Source organism: Panthera pardus, unplaced genomic scaffold (assembly GCF_024362965.1).
Source record: "Panthera pardus isolate Hobbes unplaced genomic scaffold, ASM2436296v1 HiC_scaffold_12, whole genome shotgun sequence".
In the NCBI taxonomy this organism is placed as follows: domain Eukaryota; kingdom Metazoa; phylum Chordata; class Mammalia; order Carnivora; family Felidae; genus Panthera; species Panthera pardus.
In genome coordinates, this window is record NW_026526677.1 from 112,369,693 (window position 1) to 112,386,218 (window position 16,526).

General features: G+C 42.7%; 1 long non-coding RNA gene across 1 annotated transcript in view; it reads right to left on the reverse strand.

The window, feature by feature from the left end:
* LOC109258468 (uncharacterized) overlaps positions 1–8,816 on the reverse strand; it is a 681,144-nt gene extending 672,328 nt beyond the window's left edge. The window contains exon 1 of the long non-coding RNA XR_008421334.1: positions 8,424–8,816. This is a non-coding gene — a long non-coding RNA (uncharacterized LOC109258468). The remainder of the gene's footprint in view (positions 1–8,423) is intronic.
* Between the last annotated feature and the right edge of the window lie 7,710 nt (positions 8,817–16,526).

A 16,526-nucleotide genomic window follows, 5' to 3' on the forward strand; every position in this document is an offset into this window, starting at 1 on the left:
GGGGCTCCAACTCACAAACTGTGAGATCAAGACCTGAGGCAAAACCAAGAGTTGGACGCTTAATTCACAGTTCGTGAGTTTGAGCTTCGTGTCTCTGGCTCTGTCCTAACAGCTTAGAGACTGGAGCCTGCTTCAGATTCTGGGTCTCCCTCTCTGCCTCTCCCCTGCTCATGCTGTCTCTGTCTCTCTCTCACACAAACAGTAAAGTAAGTTATTTTATGTAACCATACAAGAGATATTACCACCAAATAAAGTTCTTTAGATGTCAACGTGGACACTGGAACCATACCTATCATTATTTGAGGGCTTCTGGTCTTCTTTTTATTTTGGAAGGTAGCCAAGTCAATCTTACATTACTTTTGAAATTTCAAAATACCAATGTGTGGAAAAACAAGAATGCTTACCTAATCAACATCTATCCTTTAGGTGAAATTGAAAATGTAACTGTATACCTGGTTAGAGTGACCCAGTATGTTACTGGTATCTGGTATCCAGGAGATGAAAATACACTAGGAATTTTAAACATCCGTGATTTGTGTGTGGTTCCCTATAGATCAGTGCCAAATGCAACAACAACAACAAAATAAAAGGTTACTACTATTGCATCACTACCACTGATGGTCAAAAACAACCCTAAGATCCAAGATTCCAGGAAATTCTGGAATCCAGGAGAAAATATCTAAAGACAAAAATTTTGAAAAATAGCAAACAGTTAAAATGAGAACAGATGTTATTCAAGTTAAAAATGAAAGAGACTAGGGGCGCCTGGGTGGCTCAGTTGGTTAAGCGGCCGACTTCGGCTCAGGTCATGATCTCACGGTCCGTGAGTTCGAGCCCCGCGTCGGGCTCTGTGCAGAGCCTGGAGCCCGTTTCAGATTCTCTGTCTCCCTCTCTCTCTGACCCTCCCCTGCTCATGCTCTGTCTCTGTCTCAAAAATAAATAAACGTTAAAAAAAAAAATTAAAAAAAAAAAAAAAAGCGTCTGACTTCGGCTCAGGTCATGATCTCGCGATCTGTGAGTTCGAGCCTCGCATCGGGGTCTGGGCTGACAGCTCAGAGCCTGGAGCCTGCTTCGCATTCTGCGTCTCCCTCTCTCTCTGCTCCTCTCCCACTTGTGCTCTATCTCTGTCTACCAAAAATAAATAAATGTAAAAAAAAAATTTTTTTTTTTTAAATGAAAGAGGCTAGAACTAAGAGTTAAGAATATTTGATGGGAACAAGAGTGAAATGTGTAGAAGTTAGGACTAATCCAAGAAGGTCTGGATCATTTCTAATGGCACTGAAACATCAGCTATCCAAGGCTTGGTTTAAGAACTATCCATGGTAAGTGGAGAAGATGGCGGCGTAGGAGGACGCGGGGCTCACAGCGCGTCCTGCCGATCACTTAGATTCCACCTACACCTGCCTAAAGAACCCAGAAAACCGCCAGAGGATTAGCAGAAGGGAGTCTCCGGGGTCAAGCGCAGACAGGAGGCCCACGAAAGAGGGTAGGAAGGGCGGCGAGGCGGTGCGCGCTCCACGGACTGGCGGGAGGGAGCCGGGGCGGAGGGGCGGCTCGCCGGCCAAGCAGAGCCCCCGAGTCTGGCTGGCAAAAGCGGAGGGGCCGGACGGACTGTGTTCCGACAGCAAGCGCGACTTAGCGTCTGGGAGGTCATAAGTTAACAGCTCTGCTCGGAAAGCGGGAAGGCTGGAGGACAAAGGGAGGGAGAGCTGCCGAGCCCCCGGACAGCAGAGCTCAGCTTGGCGGGGAACAAAGGCGCCAGCGCCATCTCCCCCGCCCATCCCCCAGCCAAAATCCCAAAGGGAACCAGTTCCTGCCAGGGAACTTGCTCGCTCCGCGCAAACACCCAACTCTGTGCTTCTGCGGAGCCAAACCTCCGGCAGCGGATCTGACTCCCTCCCGCTGCCACAGGACTCCTCCTGAAGTGGATCACCTAAGGAGAAGCGAGCTAAGCCTGCCCCTCCAGCCCCCGTGCACCTTGCCCACCCACCCCAGCTAATACGCCAGATCCCCAGCAACACAAGCCTGGCAGTGTGCAAGTAGCCCAGACGGGACACGCCACCCCACAGTGAATCCCGCCCCTAGGAGAGGGGAAGAGAAGGCACACACCAGTCTGACTGTGGCCCCAGCAGTGGGCTGGGGGCAGACATCGGGTCGGACTGCGGCCCCGCCCACTAACTCCAGTTATACACCACAGCACAGGGGAAGTGCACTGCAGGTCCTCACCACGCCAGGGACTCTCCAAAATGACCAAACGGAAGAATTCCCCTCAGAAGAATCTCCAGGAAATAACAACAGCTAATGAACTGATCAAAAAGGATTTAAATAATATAACAGAAAGTGAATTTAGAATAATAGTCATAAAATTAATCGCTGGGCTTGAAAACAGTATACAGGACAGCAGAGAATCTCTTGCCACAAAGATCGAGGGACTAAGGAACAGTCACGAGGAGTTGAAAAACGCTTTAAACGAATTGCAAAACAAAATGGAATCCACGATGGCTCGGCTTGAAGAGGCAGAGGAGAGAATAGGTGAACTAGAAGATAAAGTTATGGAGAAAGAGGAAGCTGAAAGAAAGAGAGATAAAAAAATCCAGGAGTATGAGGGGAAAATTAGAGAACTAAGTGATACACTAAAAAAAAATAATATACGCATAATTGGTATCCCAGAGGAGGAAGAGAGAGGGAAGGGTGCTGAAGGGGTACTTGAACAAATTATAGCTGAGAACTTCCCTGAACTGGGGAAGGAAAAAGGCATTGAAATCCAAGAGGCACAGAGAACTCCCTTCAGACGTAACTTGAATCGATCTTCTGCACGACATATCATAGTGAAACTGGCAAAATACAAGGATAAAGAGAAAATTCTGAAAGCAGCAAGGGATAAACGTGCCCTCACATATAAAGGGAGACCTATAAGACTCGTGACTGATCTCTCCTTTGAAACTTGGCAGGCCAGAAAGGCTTGGCACGATATCTACAGTGTGCTAAACAGAAAAAATATGCAGCCGAGAATCCTTTATCCAGCAAGTCTGTCATTTAGAATAGAAGGAGAGATAAAGGTCTTCCCAAATAAACAAAAACTGAAGGAATTTGTCACCACGAAACCAGCCCTACAAGAGATCCTAAGGGGGATCCTGTGAGACAAAGTACCAGAGACATCACTACAAGCATAAAACATACAGACATCACAATGACTCTAAGCCCATATCTTTCTATAATAACACTGAATGTAAATGGATTAAATGCGCCAACCAAAAGACATAGGGTATCAGAATGGATAAAAAAACAAGACCCATCTATTTGCTGTCTACAAGAGACTCATTTTAGACCTGAGGACACCTTTAGATTGAGAGTGAGGGGATGGAGAACTATTTATCATGCTACTGGAAGCCAAAAGAAAGCTGGAGTAGCCATACTTATATCAGACAAACTAGACTTTAAATTAAAGGCTGTAACAAGAGATGAAGAAGGGCATTATATAATAATTACAGGGTCTATCCATCAGGAAGAGCTAACAATTATAAATGTCTATGCGCCGAATACCGGAGCCCCCAGATATATAAAACAATTACTCATAAACATGAGCAACCTTATTGATAAGAATGTGGTCATTGCAGGGGACTTTAACACCCCACTTACAGAAATGGATAGATCATCTAGACACACAGTCAATAAAGAAACAAGGGCCCTGAATGATACATTGGATCAGATGGACTTGACAGATCTATTTAGAACTCTGCATCCCAAAGCAACAGAATATACTTTCTTCTCGAGTGCACATGGAACATTCTCCAAGATAGATCATATACTGGGTCACAAAACAGCCCTTCATAAGTTTACAAGAATTGAAATTATACCATGCATACTTTCAGACCACAATGCTATGAAGCTTGAAATCAACCACAGGAAAAAGTCTGGAAAACCTCCAAAAGCATGGAGGTTAAAGAACACCCTACTAACGAATGAGTGGGTCAACCAGGCAATTAGAGAAGAAATTAAAATATACATGGAAACAAACGAAAATGAAAATACAACAATCCAAACGCTTTGGGATGCAGCGAAGGCAGTCCTGAGAGGAAAATACATTGCAATCCAGGCCTATCTCAAGAAACAAGAAAAATCCCAAATACAAAATCTAACAGCACACCTAAAGGAAATAGAAGCAGAACAGCAAAGGCAGCCTAAACCCAGCAGAAGAAGAGAAATAATAAAGATCAGAGCAGAAATAAACAATATAGAATCTAAAAAAACTGTAGAGCAGATCAACGAAACCAAGAGTTGGTTTTTTGAAAAAATAAACAAAATTGACAAACCTCTAGCCAGGCTTCTCAAAAAGAAAAGGGAGATGACCCAAATAGATAAAATCATGAATGAAAATGGAATGATTACAACCAATCCCTCAGAGATACAAACAATTATCAGGGAATACTATGAAAAATTATATGCCAGCAAATTGGACAACCTGGAAGAAATGGACAAATTTCTAAACACCCACACTCTTCCAAAACTCAATCAGGAGGAAATAGAAAGCTTGAACAGACCCATAACCAGCGAAGAAATTGAATCGGTTATCAAAAATCTCCCAACAAATAAGAGTCCAGGACCAGATGGCTTCCCAGGGGAGTTCTACCAGACATTTAAAGCAGAGATAATACCTATCCTTCTCAAGCTATTCCAAGAAATAGAAAGGGAAGGAAAACTTCCAGACTCATTCTATGAAGCCAGTATTACTTTGATTCCTAAACCAGACAGAGACCCAGTAAAAAAAGAGAACTACAGGCCAATATCCCTGATGAATATGGATGCAAAAATTCTTAATAAGATACTAGCAAATCGAATTCAACAGCATATAAAAAGAATTATTCACCATGATCAAGTGGGATTCATTCCTGGGATGCAGGGCTGGTTCAACATTCACAAATCGATCAACGTGATACATCACATTAACAAAAAAAAAGAGAAGAACCATATGATCCTGTCAATCGATGCAGAAAAGGCCTTTGACAAAATCCAGCACCCTTTCTTAATAAAAACCCTTGAGAAAGTCGGGATAGAAGGAACATACTTAAAGATCATAAAGGCCATTTATGAAAAGCCCACAGCTAACATCATCCTCAACGGGGAAAAACTGAGAGCTTTTTCCCTGAGATCAGGAACACGACAGGGATGCCCACTGTCACCGCTGTTGTTTAATATAGTGCTGGAAGTTCTAGCATCAGCAATCAGACAACAAAAGGAAATCAAAGGCATCAAAATTGGCAAAGATGAAGTCAAGCTTTCGCTTTTTGCAGATGACATGATATTATACATGGAAAATCCGATAGACTCCACCAAAAGTCTGCTAGAACTGATACATGAATTCAGCAAAGTTGCAGGATACAAAATCAATGTACAGAAATCAGTTACATTCTTATACACTAACAATGAAGCAACAGAAAGACAAATGAAGAAACTGATCCCATTCACAATTGCACCAAGAAGCATAAAATACCTAGGGATAAATCTAACCAAAGATGTAAAAGATCTGTATGCTGAAAACTATAGAAAGCTTATGCAGGTAATTGAAGAAGATATAAAGAAATGGAAAGACATTCCCTGCTCATGGATTGGAAGAATAAATATTGTCAAAATGTCAATACAACCCAAGCTATCTACACATTCAATGCAATCCCAATCAAAATTGCACCAGCATTCTTCTCGAAACTAGAACAAGCAATCCTAAAATTCATATGGAACCACAAAAGGCCCCGAATAGCCAAAGTAATTTTGAAGAAGAAGACCAAAGCAGGAGGCATCACAATCCCAGACTTTAGCCTCTACTACAAAGCTGTCATCATCAAGACAGCATGGTATTGGCATAAAAACAGACACATAGACCAATGGAATAGAATAGAAACCCCAGAACTAGACCCACAAACGTATGGCCAACTCATCTTTGACAAAGCAGGAAAGAACATCCAATGGAAAAAAGACAGTCTCTTTAACAAATGGTGCTGGGAGAACTGGACAGCAACATGCAGAAGGTTGAAACTAGACCACTTTCTCACACCATTCACAAAAATAAACTCAAAATGGATAAAGGACCTGAATGTGAGACAGGAAACCATCAAAACCTTAGAGGAGAAAGCAGGAAAAGACCTCTCTGACCTCAGCCGTAGCAATCTCTTACTCGGCACATCCCCAAAGGCAAGGGAATTAAAAGCAAAAGTGAATTACTGGGACCTTATGAAGATAAAAAGCTTCTGCACAGCAAAGGAAACAACCAACAAAACTAAAAGGCAACCAACCGAATGGGAAAAGATATTTGCAAATGACACATCGGACAAAGGGCTAGTATCCAAAATCTATAAAGAGCTCATCAAACTCCACACCCGAAAAACAAATAACCCAGTGAAGAAATGGGCAGAAAACATGAATAGACACTTCTCTAAAGAAGACATCCGGATGGCCAACAGGCACATGAAAAGATGTTCAACGTCGCTCCTTATCAGGGAAATACAAATCAAAACCACACTCAGATACCACCTCACGCCAGTCAGAGTGGCCAAAATGAACAAATCAGGAGACTATAGATGCTGGAGAGGATGTGGAGAAACGGGAACCCTCTTGCACTGTTGGTGGGAATGCAAATTGGTGCAGCCGCTCTGGAAAGCAGTGTGGAGGTTCCTCAGAAAATTAAAATAGACCTACCCTATGACCCAGCAATAGCACTGCTAGGAATTTATCCAAGGGATACAGGAGTACTGATGCATAGGGGCACCTGTACCCCAATGTTTATAGCGGCACTCTCAACAATAGCCAAATTATGGAAAGAGCCTAAATGTCCATCAACTGATGAATGGATAAAGAAATTGTGGTTTATATACACAATGGAATACTACGTGGCAATGAGAAAAAATGAAATATGGTCTTTTGTAGCAACATGGATGGAACTGGAGAGTGTGATGCTAAGTGAAATAAGCCATACAGAGAAAGACAGATACCATATGGTTTCACTCTTATGTGGATCCTGAGAAACATAACAGAAACCCATGGGGGAGGGGAAGGAAAAAAAAAAAAAAAAAGAGGTTAGAGTGGGAGAGAGCCAAAGCATTAGAGACTGTTAAAAACTGAGAACAAACTGAGGGTTGATGGGGGGTGGGAGGGAGGGCAGGGTGGGTGATGGGTATTGAGGAGGGCACCTTTTGGGATGAGCACTGGGTGTTGTATGGAAACCAATTTGACAGTAAATTTCATATATTAAAAAAGAAAAAAAAAAAAAAGAAAAAAAAAAGAACTATCCATTATGTGATACAGGTGTTTATCAGATCTTCAAGATTGTAAGGCTGATACACATATCCCTAAACCTACTTTCCACTGTTTGTCTGTACCCCCACTCAAATAACAAATCCTATTCAAGAACTGTATGGAATATACCAACCATAGTGATGAATTATATGAAATCTCTTGCATGTTACTAAAGAAACTAGTTTTGTCACTTTCTGCATGATCTGCCCTCCATGTTTAAAGCGCTCTACCTCACTTGTCCAGCCAAACTGCTACACACTCCTCAAACTGTGTACATGGTGTTCAGTAAGGTCTCCAAAAAACCCCTGCTCCTGAATTTGAGATGACTGCCCCCCCAGCTCTGTAACCTGCATCTACCTTTATATTAAATCCACTACACTATATACATGTTCACAATTATTTTTCAAGTTTACTTTTTTTTTTTTTTTTAATTTTTAACATTTGAGAGAGAGCACAAGCAGGGGAGGCACAGATAGAAGCGGAGACACAGAATCCGAAGCAGGTTCCAGGCAGAGTTGTCAACACTGAGCTGGACATGGGGTTCAAACTCCTGAACTGTGAGATTATGACCTGAGCTGAAGTCAAGAGTTGCAAGTTCAACAGACTGAGCTACCCAGGTGCCCCGTGTTCACAATTATATACACTGCCTCCCCTACTACCTCAACTCTCAGATCACACATCTTTATACCATTTACCTTCACAACCCAGGTGCCTGTCATATTACGTGGCACAGAAGTCACTCAATACATGGTAGGAGACTGAATTAGCACATTCTATAAAGATCTCTGGTAAATGTTTATGGACTATAGAAAGGATCCCTGTTCACCACCCAAATTATGAACCAAACTCCTATATCTTGACAAAGAAATGACTCTATTCTAACAGCGGAAATGCAAACAGCAAAGTGAGGTGGGAGGAAGTCAGGGAGGGGGTGTGACCCCGGTCAATCAGAGGCTGCCCCGCCAGCCCCCATCCTTGCCCTGCACCCCTGTCCAGCATCCCACTACCTGGAGCTGCTGCAAGGACGCGGCCGGGGGGGGGGGGGGGGGGGGGGGGCGCAGGGCAAGGTGGCACTGACGTCATCTGGTCAGGGGACGCAAAGGAACCTAGGGCTGGTGTATCTTACAGGTACGAACCGGTAAGTCCTCGGCGGACGAGTCTCGTGTGGACGCGCAATGCTCACCACCTCCGCCACCTTCCTCCGTGGGGCTCCCGGCTCTTTCCGCAGCGTCCCCTCGCGCTCCACGAAATCCGGCGGTCTCAGCTTTTCCCCCGGAAAGCCCCCAGGTCTCCAAACCACAGAGGTAAATCAAGAGGTTCCACCAGTTGCAAACGTGCGCACAATCGACATGCCGGAGTCTTACCTGTTCACATCCCGAGAAGAACTCGGTCCACAGCAGCGACTGGAAGACGGGGCGTCATGTCCCCTGCGCTGGAGGCAAGGGCTGAACGGACCGCAGACGTGATCTCCCCAGAGGAGCCCCCCAAGGGGACCCCCGAGAGCCTGCACACTGTGGACACCGTGGACCCACGCGTTAGGGCCGCACTGGCCTAGAACGTTTGCTGAAGCTCAGGCAGGACCCGGATTGTAGCCCCAGCGCCATATCACCACACGAGCACTTCTGGGGGTTACTGAGAGGCTTCCGCGGTTGGGCTTGTAGCCCGCGCCTGCGCATTTCACTCCCTGGGCCCGGTTTCCGGAAGTCCCGCCCACACTCAGCGTTCCGGCCACAGAGGTTCCAGGCGCCTGGGCCTGTGAGTTAGGTGCCGCCACGAAGTGGCTCTAATTGGGGCCTGGGGTGGGGGTGGGGGGCCGGGGCGGGGCGAGGAATCCACGAGCAGCGGGGATTGCCTGCGCGGTGGTGGGCGGAGTCTGGGAGGAGGAGCCTCTGGCACCTGGCACGCAGGTGCCTCTCGTTCCAGGCAGCGCCTGGCCGCAGAACCAGAACCCGAGAGCCTGCGAAGGCCGGCTTCTTCCGGAAGTAGGTCCCGCCTGCAGCGCCGCAGGCCTGACCTGCCGTTCTCGGGGCCGCCGCCGCCTGGCTCAGCACATCCGAGCCCGTCCTATCCTCGCGCGGCCATCGGGACTCACACCTAACGAAGAAGTCACAGAGCGCAGAGTGCCGCTTGCTCTGCTCACGTCTGTCTTCCGGGGAAAGCCCGCCCTGGCCCACCCGGACCACGACCGGGCCCCGGCTCTGCGGCTTGGGCCACGGTCCTCCAACGAAGACGGCTTCCCGCTGGAGAAGGCTGCGGAAGGCGCCAGACATCCCTTCGCGCAGGGCGCTCATCCCGATGCCCTGCGGCCGCGCCTCGATGCACCTGCTGCGCCTCGACGCACCTGCCGCGGGGCGGCAGAGATGGCTCCTGTGGGGGATTGTGGGCACTTCCCAGCCGCCGGGGGAGCCCCTGCCGCCAGGACGGTCCTGCCTGGGGCTCCCTCTTCCTGCTTTCTTTCTCCTCCTGCCTTTTCTTGTTTTTATTTCTGTGGACACATACTTCGATGGTTCCTAAGGAGGGTCGTATAGAGGCTGGCTTTTTTTGAAAAATGCCCGTTCTGTCTCTACTCACTTGTAAATAATAGGTTTCATTGAGCACAATACCTTTTTGGAAATAATTTCCCTCCAGAATTTTGAAGCTATTTTTTTAATGTTCCAGCTTCCAGTACATACTTGACCTCTGGATCCAAATTGATTCCTGATTCTTTCTATGTAGGCTTCTTGTCTCTCTGGAAATTTTTGAGAATATTTCTTGTACCCCAGTGCCCTGACATTTATCTCTAATGTGCCTGGGTGATCGTTTCATTCAGTGTGCTAGTCCTCAATGAGCCCTTTTCATCTAAAAACTCCGGGAATTTGTTTTGAATTATTTCTTTGCTGAGTTCCTTCTTTGTATCATCTGTTTTCTCCTCTTGAAATGCCTACCATTCAGATGTTTGACCTCCTACAATTAGCTTCTTTTATATTTCCTTTATCCATCTTCATATATACGTGAATATATACATACATATTTTCTATTCTCGGAAAATTCCTCAACCTTATTCATAAACTTTTTCCTTGAATTCTTTATTTGTTTTAAAATGTGTGTAATCTATTTTTAATTGCAAAAGTTCTTGCTGATATTTTTGTTGCTGTTGTAAATAGCATTCTATTCTTATTTTATAGTTAAAATATCTCCCGTTTACTTCATCATTGAAATAATGAATATTGTTAAATATAGGTGTTTCTGCTTCCTTACCCTGGAAACTGGATATGGGACATATGGCAACCTCTGTACTATTCTTGTAAATTTTTTTTTGTAAATCTAAAACTGCTATAATAAAGTTTATTCGAGATAATGAAATAATCTCTTTTTACTTGAGAGTATATATGTTGTTAGATTATATATATATATATATATATATACACACACACACATATATATATGATTTAATATAGTTTTGAAAGAGATAAACACAAATGTTCAGTCTATTCTCCTTACCTAGAAATATCTAATATTCAAATTTTTAATGGATCTTCTCTGTGGCTTTGTGATAATGACTATCACTGGATTGCCTTAAACCCAAGAACACCCTCTTCTGTGAATGATAATGTAGGGAGAGAGTGAATCAGTAATGAAAAGAGCCATATTCCAATGATGGGCCACACCAGGGCAGGCGAACCTAGCATAGCATGTTGTAAATTAAGTAATGAGAATTCTGCAGAAACTGGAAAAATAAGGCTGAAGTTACAGGTGAACCAAGAATATCAAGAGATTTATAAAGAGCTGGGGGGAGAGGGGGGAGAGAAAAAAAAGTATTGGAGAATGGTATTAAATCTTAGATGGGCACTAAATGTAATTTCACTAAAATTACAGGGTCAAGGTGACCTTGCTTAGTTGAATGTACTGAAATCTGATAGCCTTAAGTGTTGTAACACTCAGTTGTTGTAATAAACTTTTGGGATAATGACAATCTTCTATTTCTTTTATATGATTTTTACTGTGATTGATACTGAGTTTAAAACAAAATAGATATATTAAAAATTCTTCTGAGTGATAAGGGAAGAAAATGCTCCTAAAATTAAGAATGCACTGTGTTCTTGTTCTGTCTGGCCATAGTTAAATATCCTGTCTCCCCAGATTTTGCTAGGAGCGTATGCATCCAGTGAAAGGGTACATGCACCAATAACTTTGAAAGTATTTCTTTACTGGAACTGAAAACTGATGGTCTCACTGAAATCCAATAAAAAATTATTCTTATATAAGCTGTACAAAATAATGTCCTCAGTGACTTGATACATTACCCTAGAATAGCCAGCAGGACAACAATCCAATAGCAATTTCAACTATCTTTCATCTTAAAACAAAGAAAATCCAATATTTTATTGTGACTCTGACCAGAATTCCAAACGGCATAGTTGGTACCACTGTAAAAAGCAGTAAGGATTCCTAGAATATGCATTCTATTTAACTTTTGTTTTAATGTAACTTGTAATTGTGAGATACTTCTGTTCTAGATTCAACTTTACAGTTTCATGATGCATTTGGCTGTATCATACCTTTGATCACCTCCATAATTCCCATCTCACCTGTCCCCAGAACTCGAGAAGTCTGTCTTCTCCTTCATCCTGAACATGTATATTTCTGCACATGCATATATGTCACATATCACGACCCTTTGTTCACCGTCGATCACTACATCATTTCACATTCACCAAACCATTCTCTTTCCTTATATTCAAGTTTAAACTCTTATTCTCTTCATTTGGAGAATCTACCTAAATTAGTTATTTCCGGGGCGCCTGGGTGGCTCAGTCGGTTAAGCAGCCGACTTCAGCTCAGGTCGCGATCTCGCGGTCCGTGAGTTCGAGCCCCGCGTCGGGCTCTGGGCTGATGGCTCAGAGCCTGGAGCCTGCTTCCGGTTCTGTGTCTCCCCCTCTCTCTGCCCCTCCCCCGTTCATGCTCTGTCTCTCTCTGTCTCAAAAATAAACAAACGTTAAAAAAATTTTTTTTTAAATTAGCTATTTCAACAGAGGTTAAAAGATCAAAAATAGAACAAATTCGTTTCAGAGTTTATGACAACAAAATTCCTACAGAATATGTTTTTCTTCTCGTATGATTACATTCCAAGGAAGGTGAAGGAAGTGAGGCATTTGTTTCAACATATGATCTACTTAATACCTGGCAAGTTATAAATGCATAAAGGAATCTTTATCATCACCAGCACTATATGTCGGTACTAAGTTAAAATGTACTGTGTATATGCTCTGCCGTAGGCCATAGCTAAAGTTCCTAATCCCTGTTTTTCTCTAAGATACACCTTAATACACAGTAATTTCGAAAAACTCCAAATCTGGAAGACGATATCATATATTTTTGGCCATTTGACCCACTGACCAAAGTCACCTTATGGAAGATGAATTTTTTGAAATAATTTGTAAGGCACTAAAAAATTATAAACTGGTTGGGATTCTACGTGGTCATATTTCTTTTATGCTCACTAAACTATCCCCAGAATCATTCATCCCAAATCCCACTGACTTTAGAATTCCTAAATACAGCTGCTACCAGTTCAGCCACAGGCTGGTCTCTAACAAATAGGTTCTCAAAGGATTGGTAGGTAGGAAATTGCTCTTTATTTTAGCTTTAGTTCTAGTCTCATCTTTAGGGATTTTTAGGAGTTGAGTCATTATTTTCCCTTATCTGCACTCAGACACATCTGCTACTCATCAGCCAGAACTGGTCACATTGAAAGTGAGGGTTCAGAACTGCCCACAGAGAAGCAAGTCATTCTTGGCAAATTCAAAGCCAAAAAAAAAAAAGCAGAATTTTAAGCAGAAACAAATATCATTGGCCATGTTCTCCTTAAGAGATAGCATTCAGGAATACTTTCCTATGTCAAACATGTAAAAAAAACTTTATTGAATTAAAAATAAATGATTCCTATGACTTTTACATTACACATGCTACACTCCCACACATTCCCATGATCCACCATGGGAAGTTCTGTAAATGTGAGAGGCTTCAGATGTTCCAACAAAGATAAAGTACGTTCTTGGTCACAATTGTTTATAGTACGAGTATGCAGAGTTAAAAATCATCAGTAGCAGTGATGGTGTGAGGGAGTTCGAGAAGGGAGTGAGTGAAGTCTCATATGCGCTCAGTGTTAACCATACAACATGGGCTCTCCATACACAATGATATTTAATACCCAGAAATCCCAAGAAGAAGTACCTCTTTTTGCACGTGTAGATGTAGTCCCAGGAAGGCTAAATAACTAGCACTTGACAAGTCCATATAATTGATTCCCACTATTCATAGTAGTTGTGTTCTCTAAAGTGACTGTGACCACTTAATTAGCAAATGTGGACCTCTTGCTCCTAGGGTTTAGATGCTTGCAATCCTCTGGTCACACTATTGACTGATCATTACTTTGTTTTATGTGTGTTTCTGTTTAAAGACAACTTATTTAATATATATTATTGTTTTCTTCACAATGAATTCCTGGAAAATACGTATTCATGCTGGAATGAAAGTTATCCAGCACATGTATTTTCTCTGGAAGACACACAACAGCCTTCTTGCACTTAGGAATGTGAGACCCCACTTCAGCACTATGCTCAAGGCCAAACTGAGAAGTTAGCAAGAAAAAAGCAAAAAAATGATAAAAACATGGCACTAAATACATCACACTTGTATTTGCTTGTTTCCACTGTAAAAGCAGACACAAGTAGGCAAATTGTCAACTTGTTCACACATCAGCTAGGAACATGCTCTTTGGGCAACTCAAATTTTTCACTGCTCTGCAGGTGTCTGTGAGTGACTGGGAAAGGGCTTTGAGTTTTGATTTGGGGGTTACAAAAACATTTTAGCATATCGGCAAATTTGCAAATGCAGAATCCATAAATAATGGTGATGACTGTACTTGATACTAGATCTGTTGAATGCCAATGCATGTCCACTCTTTGTGTCTCCACCTCTTTCTCTTGGATATAAAAGTAATGCATTCTCATGGGGAAAAAGAGAGCCATGCAAAAAATATTCTCAAAACAATTTTTAACCAACGAAAATTATATCACCTAAGTCTTTCTCTATATATGTGTATGTGTGCATATCTACACAATGACTGTGTAAACATCATTTTGGTTTAATAATTCTGGGAATGGCCAGAGAAAGAAAAAAATCATATGACTTCACTCATGGGAGGACTTTAAGAGACAAAACAGATGAACATGAGGGAAAGGAAACAAAAATAATGTAAAAACAGGGAGAGGGACCAAACAGAAGAGACTCATAAATATGGAGAACAAGGTTACTGGAGGGGTTGTGGGAGGGGGGATGGCCTGAATGGGTAAGGGGCACTAAGGACTCTACTCCTGAAATCACTGTTGCACTATATACTAACTAATTTGGATGTACATTTAAAAAAATAAAAAATAAAAATAAAAATATAAAAATGATCCTGAATGCTATAGAGAGTTAAAACAAATTGAAAAAATAATAATATTCTGGAAATGGTTAATTATAGAGCTCTTTCCCTTAAATATTGAGTATAGCTGGACATCATTATTTTCAGTGACTGCATAACATGTTTTCACTTATCTCCTACTAACAGACATATAGGTTCTTCTAGAATGCATCCATTGATCTATTAATATTTATTTACCCTGAACTGTACTGAAAATTGTCAACATGTGTGTGCATATGTCTGACTATTTTTTGCAACAATTTCTTTAAAGCACAAGTCAGATTTCAATGCCTATTAATCGGCCCTTGAGAAACGTTTTCCCCAGCTTAAGCCATGTTCTGTCTGCTGTCCCATGTGCTGCAAGGTCAATGTTCCTTTTAACTTGCTGTCAGGACTTCCCACCTAATTGAACACCATGCTCTGTAGTTGTGGGAAAATAGATCAGCTCATCTTAGGATTCATAACCAAATGCCTAGAGATGGCCTAGTACTAGAACAATAAGCATCTGAAGAATTGTAGGCTAAGGAGCCAATACTGACAAGTTGTGGGAAGGCGGTAATGGTGGCAGCGTCATTTTTGACTCTTTCCAAATCTCCACATAAAAAATGGACACAGAACCTGAATGGCAAAATCAAAACTCTAGGGAGGGTGCCACACAACATCTTCTCAGCTACATGACTGGAATGTTATTAGCATCCATATGGGAAAAAACGGGAAACCAAGCAAGCAGGCTGATGGACCTGAAATACAAGAATCTGACAGCAGCAATGAGTATTTGCTAGAAAACACATCAGGTCAATCTGAGAAAGCCAACTGCAAAGGGAGGAACCCTCCCCCACCCAACAGCAGGTGCGATGGGCCCACTGTAAGAAGGGAATAAGATGTTAGCTTCGTTGTTGCCCTTGAACCCCTTCCTTTCCAGGATAGGATCTAATACTGATGAAAACCTACTGGAAGTGGATTTAAAATTGAGCAAGCTCACACTAGCGGAGAAGGAAGAAAGAGAAAGTTCTGGGGGGAAAAAAGGGGGGAGATGGAAGTGAAGCAGAGCTCAGGATTCTCACAAAGAAAGTCCCTCTATTTCTAAGCACTGTATGGAACAACAGAAGTTCTGTGAAGTTAGAAAAGCTTGCCTAGGATTGGGGGGGGTGGCGCCCTGTGGGGGGGGGGGGCATTCATTTAAGCATTTGGTTCTTGATTTCGGCTCAGTTCATGATCTCACGGTTCATGAGGTCAAGGCCCAGGTCGAGCTCTGCACTTAGGAATGTGAGCCTCTGTCTGTCTGTCTGTCTCTCTCTCTGTCTGTCTCCCTGCCCCTTCCCTGCTTGCACATGTGCGCTCTCTCTCCCACTCTCTCTCTCTCTCTCAAAAATAAACAAGTACATTAAAAAATAAGAAAAACTTCCCTGAAACACATCTCCTTCTAAAGTTCAGCAAAAGTAATATCACACGAGAAAGAATAATACAAATGTGTAAGGTTAAATCCCACACCTGTTATTATAAACACAAAGGAAACAAGACAAGAAGGTATTCCTACAAGAAGCACACCCAGACCCCAGACAAACACACTCAAAAATGACACTGGATATGTAACTATTATTTCAAAATGAGCCAATTAAAATGTACAAACTGAAGACACGGCAGAGCACAGGAAATAATTAGATACAAAGGGAAAGACAGATCACTTCAGGTGGAAAGAATAAAATAGAAGGAACACAGGAGTGAAGACATCAGAAAGCATACAAATTAAAACAAAAACATGTTTGAAAAGCAAAGAAGGCGAGGGGCCCCT